We start from the raw sequence: 6,000 nt of genomic DNA on the forward strand, positions 1-6,000 counted from the left end.
ATCAGCAGCTTTATTGACTTTCCTCAACAGGTGGAGCTTTGGTCATGGTCAAATATGTTTTCTCAAGCACTCAAAGGATTGCACTTCTATTTTCAAAAGTTCAGATCTTATCGCTGCAGCTTCGACACTGTGAGTTTGTGAGTGCAGCTGCTTGGGAGACAAACCCACATCTAAACAGGACAGAGCATTTCTGAAGAAGGAGAGATGCCGTTTCAGAAAACATCAGGTCACCCAAGTGAATTGGAAGAGTGGTTAGACATTGAGTGCAGTGTCTTGATGTGACTGATGTCTTTCTTCACCGACCTTCACAGCCTGTATGACTGTCAGCGGAACAACATTCCTTATTCATTGCCAGAATGTCAAACTGTGAGGGAAAAACACTCACTAACACTGGTTTTGTCCTATACTACTCTTCAGACGAGGACGGAGTCTTTGTGGGCGCATACATGTTGCCATAGTGGCTCTTCAGACACTTTTTTTTGACAAAAACTTGAAGGCTGTGCACATCAAATTATGATAGTTTAAATTATTTCTCACAAACTCGCTGTGAAAACATCCAGAGGGAAAGTTTTCAGATTGACTGTCATAACCCACATAAACCAGCTAAAACGTAGTTGAAAGGAAGCTGTTCACAGCTAAATAAATGCTTTTAATTGAGTTTTTTTTTTTTAATAAAACAGTGAAGCTAAGATGTACTGGTGATGTAGTAGTTTATATTACTGTTTTATTATAATGTAAGAGATCTCAGATCTGCTTTGTGGGGACATTGTAGCTGTGTGATGTGTACAAACTGATGTGCTTCATTGGACAGTGTGACAGAAAAAAAAAAGGTCTGAGATTCTTTTTTTTGAGATCCATTCAGTTTGACATCTGAAACACTTTGGTCATTGTTGTTTATCTTTATGTGAAGTAAAGATAATCCACAGTGCAATGTATATCCCTTCATGTCACTGTTGCACCTGACTGACTAATGTTATAATATATAAAAGATGCAACATGCCTGAAAAATCTGAGTTGAACTCTCACACGTGTCCTTTCAGTGTCTACAGCATATACAGCAGCAGTGCTCAAAGACACTGTGCTGAATACAAACACAAACACAAACACAAACACAAACAGTGAGCTCTACTTTTGTGACTAAAAAGCTTTTGAAGCATTACACTTCACAAATCCACTCTCCTAATTACAGCTGGGACCTTATAAAAGCATAACACACTCCTCCAGACTACGGTAACAAAACGGACTTCAGCTCTGCACTAATGCAAGAAATACACATGGAATTGTGTGCGGGCTACATTTTATCACATCAGCTCTCGTGTTTGCTCTTTTACCTCTTCATAAAACACAAAGAGCGCGTCATTGTAGCAACATAAAAAAAAATTATGTTACTCAAAATTATTTTTTTACCGCCTTGTGATGACATTCAGATAAAAAAACTATAAATATTACAGGTTCAGTATTTTTGCTGATGCTGACTTCAGTCTATTCCTCAGGCTTTTTTCACAGCACAAACACTAAAATAACATTTATAGTGTTTCTACAGTTACGCGGTCAAAACATGGATGACAGTCTAATGAAGCATGTCAACGTTCAGGGCTGTGTTTCAGTGAAAACTATGTGTAATGATGAACGGAAAGTGTACATATTCCTGTGATTTACATGTGTTTGGTGCAAAAAGAATACAGCTGCTGAATTGAAAAATATATTTTTTGCTTAATCGTGTGTTTGTTGAAGTCCCAGGTCAAAAAGAGGAAACCTGTGTGACTCCATCCGGCTAGTTTGATCTTCAAAGAGATTATATCTAAAGAGGTGGTTTCAATGTGTTTTTCAGAGTTTGTGTCAATAGTAGTTATTTGTATGATTTGCTCTCCTCTGTAATTTCTTGCTGCCGCGACATCACAGTGATGTGCAAGATAAAATATATAAAATACTCTTACCAATTTGATTTGATATTTGTTTTGAAGGTTTTTTTTATTTAGGACGGTCAAACACACTAATCATAGACATTACATGGAAAGACTGGAAGACATGGAAAGAATGATGCCGAATGCAGCATGGCGTACGAGTGCTACATTATTCCCTACTTCAAGTACAAATGGTGCTGTGTAGTGGCAAAGATTTATTACATCAGTTCAGATTTTATGCTAAGATTTTTTTTAATGGTTCACATTATAATTTGATTCATATGAAACAGAACTTTTGCTGTTGTCGATCAACATGTGTTTACCCAGGCTACCATTGGAAACAGCTGAAAAACTGCATTGTAAATCAAGTCTTATTTTGTCAAGACTACATATGTTGAAGAATTTGATTCAAACGTATCCAGAGATAAAGAGAGAGGAGCGGGTTAGGAATTCACAATGTAATTCCCGAATGGTGAAAAATATGCCCTCATTCATTAATCATAAAAAAGGTCATGCAAGGTGATGCAATGGAGATTCCAAGATGGCGACCGTGAGGCTTGCCACGGTACGAGCTCTGCTACTGGGTCTGCTACTGTTGTCGGCTTTTCATGCCAGGAAGTCACTATGCTACACATACAGTCGTCTGGAGTTGATCTCCTTAAGGGATAATCCCTATATCGCTGATGAAGTGTGGATCTCAAGTATTCCTGCAGAGATACTTGCTACACCTATACCAGCAGACCAGTGCTGGTATCACAAGCCGGCTAGCAAACAACGTCGTGCCAGTGTTCTCTGCAGGTTCAGGAAGCGCCCATACCGGCCACCACTACCAGCACTGCTTCTCACCAATGTCCGATCAATCAGAAACAAAATAGATGAACTGTTCCTCCTGCTTCAAACCAACAAGGACTACAGAGTCTGCTCTGCCATCTGCCTAACAGAGACCTGGCTGGACCACAACGTACCTGACCAGGCTATTACTCCACCCGGCTTCTCTCTTCACCGTGCTGACAGGTCAGTGAAGCTATCAATTAAAACCAAAGGTGGCGGAATCTGTCTCATGATCAACCAGATATGGTGCAGCAACAACAAGATGCTTACCAACTTCTGTAGCCCTCATGTGGAATACATCTGCGTGAAGTGCAGGCCATATTATCTTCCCAGAGAGTTTGCTTCTGTTGTTTTGATAGGCATTTATATCCCGCCGTCGGCTAATGCTAACGAAGCCACTTCAGAGTTAGCAACATACATCTCCTCTGTGGAAAACTGTAATCCCGACGCGTCTGTGATTGTAGTTGGCGATTTCAACCATGCCAATCTGTCAAAGGATCTTCCCAACTACATCCAGCAAGTTACCTGTCCAAGCAGAGGCGTTAACATCCTCGACCACTGCTACGTCCCTTTCAGCGAGGCATACCGGTCCTTTCCGAGGGCACCGCTGGGCAGGTTGGACCACGCCATGCTGCTGCTCATCCCAAAATACAGTCAAAAACTAAAATTCAACCATGTACAATCCAAGGTTGTCCAGTGCTGGTCGAGCGCGGCCATCGACACTTTGAAAGGCTGTCTCGAGTGCACTGAGTGGGATGTATTTCGCGCAGCGGCGGCTACTCTGGATGAACTGACGGATACAGTGACGTCATACATTAACTTCTGCGTCGGGATGTGCATCCCTACCAAAACTGTGAAAATTCACAGTAACAACAAACCATGGTTTACGAGGGACATTCAAACCCTTCGCAGGAAAAAATGCTGTGCCTCGGCTGAGGGTGATATGGGGCAATACAGGCAAATACGAGCTCAGAGCTGCTATTAGAAAAGCTAAATCAAGGTATGCACACAAATTGGAGCATCAGATCACCACAAATGACATCAGGGCTGTCTGGAAAAAAATTTAAAAAAATGACCAACTACAAAAACAGTACTGCTCCCACTTCTGACACTGACAAAAACCTCCCAGATCAGTTAAACACCTTCTCTGTGAGGTTTGAGCACCTACCCATTCCTACCTACTCCCCTCCGTCCCCCTTGCCGTCGCCTCCCTTTTCCATCCAGGAAGAGGAGGTGAGAACATGGTTTATCAGGTCAAAAAAGGGAAAAGCTACTGGTCCTGATGGTGTAAGTCCATCTGTTTTGAAACACTTTGCATACCAGCTAGCCCCAGTATACACCAACATCTTTAACAGCTCTCTCATTCAGTGCACAGTTCCCAGATGTTTCAAGGATTCTGTCATCATCCCGGTCCCAAAGAACAATAAAATGTCATGTCTTAATGATTACAGACCAATCTCTCTCACATCTGTCATTATAAAAGCATTTGAAAGAATTATCCTCTCTCACCTCAAAGAACTCACCACCCCCCTTATGAACAGTTTTCAGTTCGCATACAGGGCCAATAGGTCAGTGGAAGATGCAGTAAATCTGGCTCTTCATAGGATCCTTCATCATCTTGAGACCCCCGCACCTACGCCCATGTGCTGTTCATTGATTTCAACTCCACCTTTAATACTATTGACCCAGTCAACCTATTCATTAAACTTATGGACATGGACATTGACATTTCGTTATGCCACTGGATCAGGAGCTTCCTCTCAGAAAGGACACAGAGAGTCAGGATGGGCGGCCTCTTATCCCGACCTCTGACCCTCAGCACCGGGGCCCCTCAGGGTTGTGTTCTATCGCCCTGGTTATTCTCACTCTACACAAACACACTCACATCCTCACACAGCTCAGTATCCATCCTCAAATATGCAGATGACACCACAATAATTGGACTTATCTCTGACAGTAATGAAAAACACTATCGCGAGCCGGTTACCCAAGCAGTCACTTGGTGCCATACTAACAACCTTCAGCTCAATGCATCAAAAACAAGAGAATTGATCATTGATTTTTCACGCTCACCTACTCTCAAAGCACCCATCTTCATCAGCACTAATGTTATAGACATTACGGACTCATTTAAATTCCTTGGGACACACATCAATAACTCACTCAAATTTAAGCAGCACTCAGACGAAATTTACAAAAAAGCCAATGAAAGACTATTTTTCCTTAGACAACTCAAGAAATTCAGAGTCAGACACAACATCTTCATTCAGTTTTACACAGCCATTATTGAAAGTATTCTCACCTCTTCAATAATAGTCTGGTATGGAAATTTGGACAGTCACTCACGCACAAAACTCCAACGCATAATCAATAAATTCTCCAAAATCACTGGCCACACTCTTCCATCCATAGACACACTGTACCGAAGACGAATCACACAGCGTGCAAGGAAAATTATCTCAGACCACACACATTCTGCTCATGACCTGTTCACACTCATGCCCTCCAGGAGGGGCTACAGGTCTCTGACAACTAAAACAGTCAGATTTAAAAACATTTTTTTTTCCAATAGCTATACAGACTTTGAACCAACCATTGCCTTGATGTAACCTGCTGTATTGTAATGTTCTGTTTGTTGACACTGTAACTGACCCTGTGAGATGTGAGCATTAAGTGCTGTACCGGAAATAAATTCCACCAGCTTTGTTGTGTGGCCATTAATAAATGATTCTGATTCTGATTATTTGACACGGCACATTTAGGAGTAGCCAGGATTTGCATCCGCTGGTTTTTGCATGCAGATCTTGGTATGCAGGCTTGACTCGGCACAACACTTGTAGTACAACACAAGTGCCTGGCAGGTCCACTGGCAACATGCCACAGGGGTTTCCTCCCTGCCATGTTGCAGCTCCTGTTCAGAGGCTCGGTACTCTGGAGCTCTGGAATATTGTCCACATGAGTCATATCGGGTGGACATCAGAGCGCTTGCCCTTGTGACATTTGTGTGTTTGGAGGGAAATGGTAAGAAAACGAGACGAAGTAGAATATGGGATGCAAACTTTGCAAAGGGAGTTTTAAAGGAGTACTATGCAACTTTTGCTCTCGTGTTCCCCCTACTGGTCTCCTGTGAAAGTTCACAGTCGTAAACGTTCTCCGCATCACCCCCCCACACCCCAAGCCCCCACCCCCATCCCCAAGTGCAGAGAGTGTCCCACTCCCGTTTCCTTTTTTTCTGCTCGTCAAAGGTTTTTTCTGTCTTTTTGGT

The sequence above is a fragment of the Salarias fasciatus genome, chromosome 6 (assembly GCF_902148845.1).
Source record: "Salarias fasciatus chromosome 6, fSalaFa1.1, whole genome shotgun sequence".
In the NCBI taxonomy this organism is placed as follows: Eukaryota; Metazoa; Chordata; class Actinopteri; order Blenniiformes; family Blenniidae; genus Salarias; species Salarias fasciatus.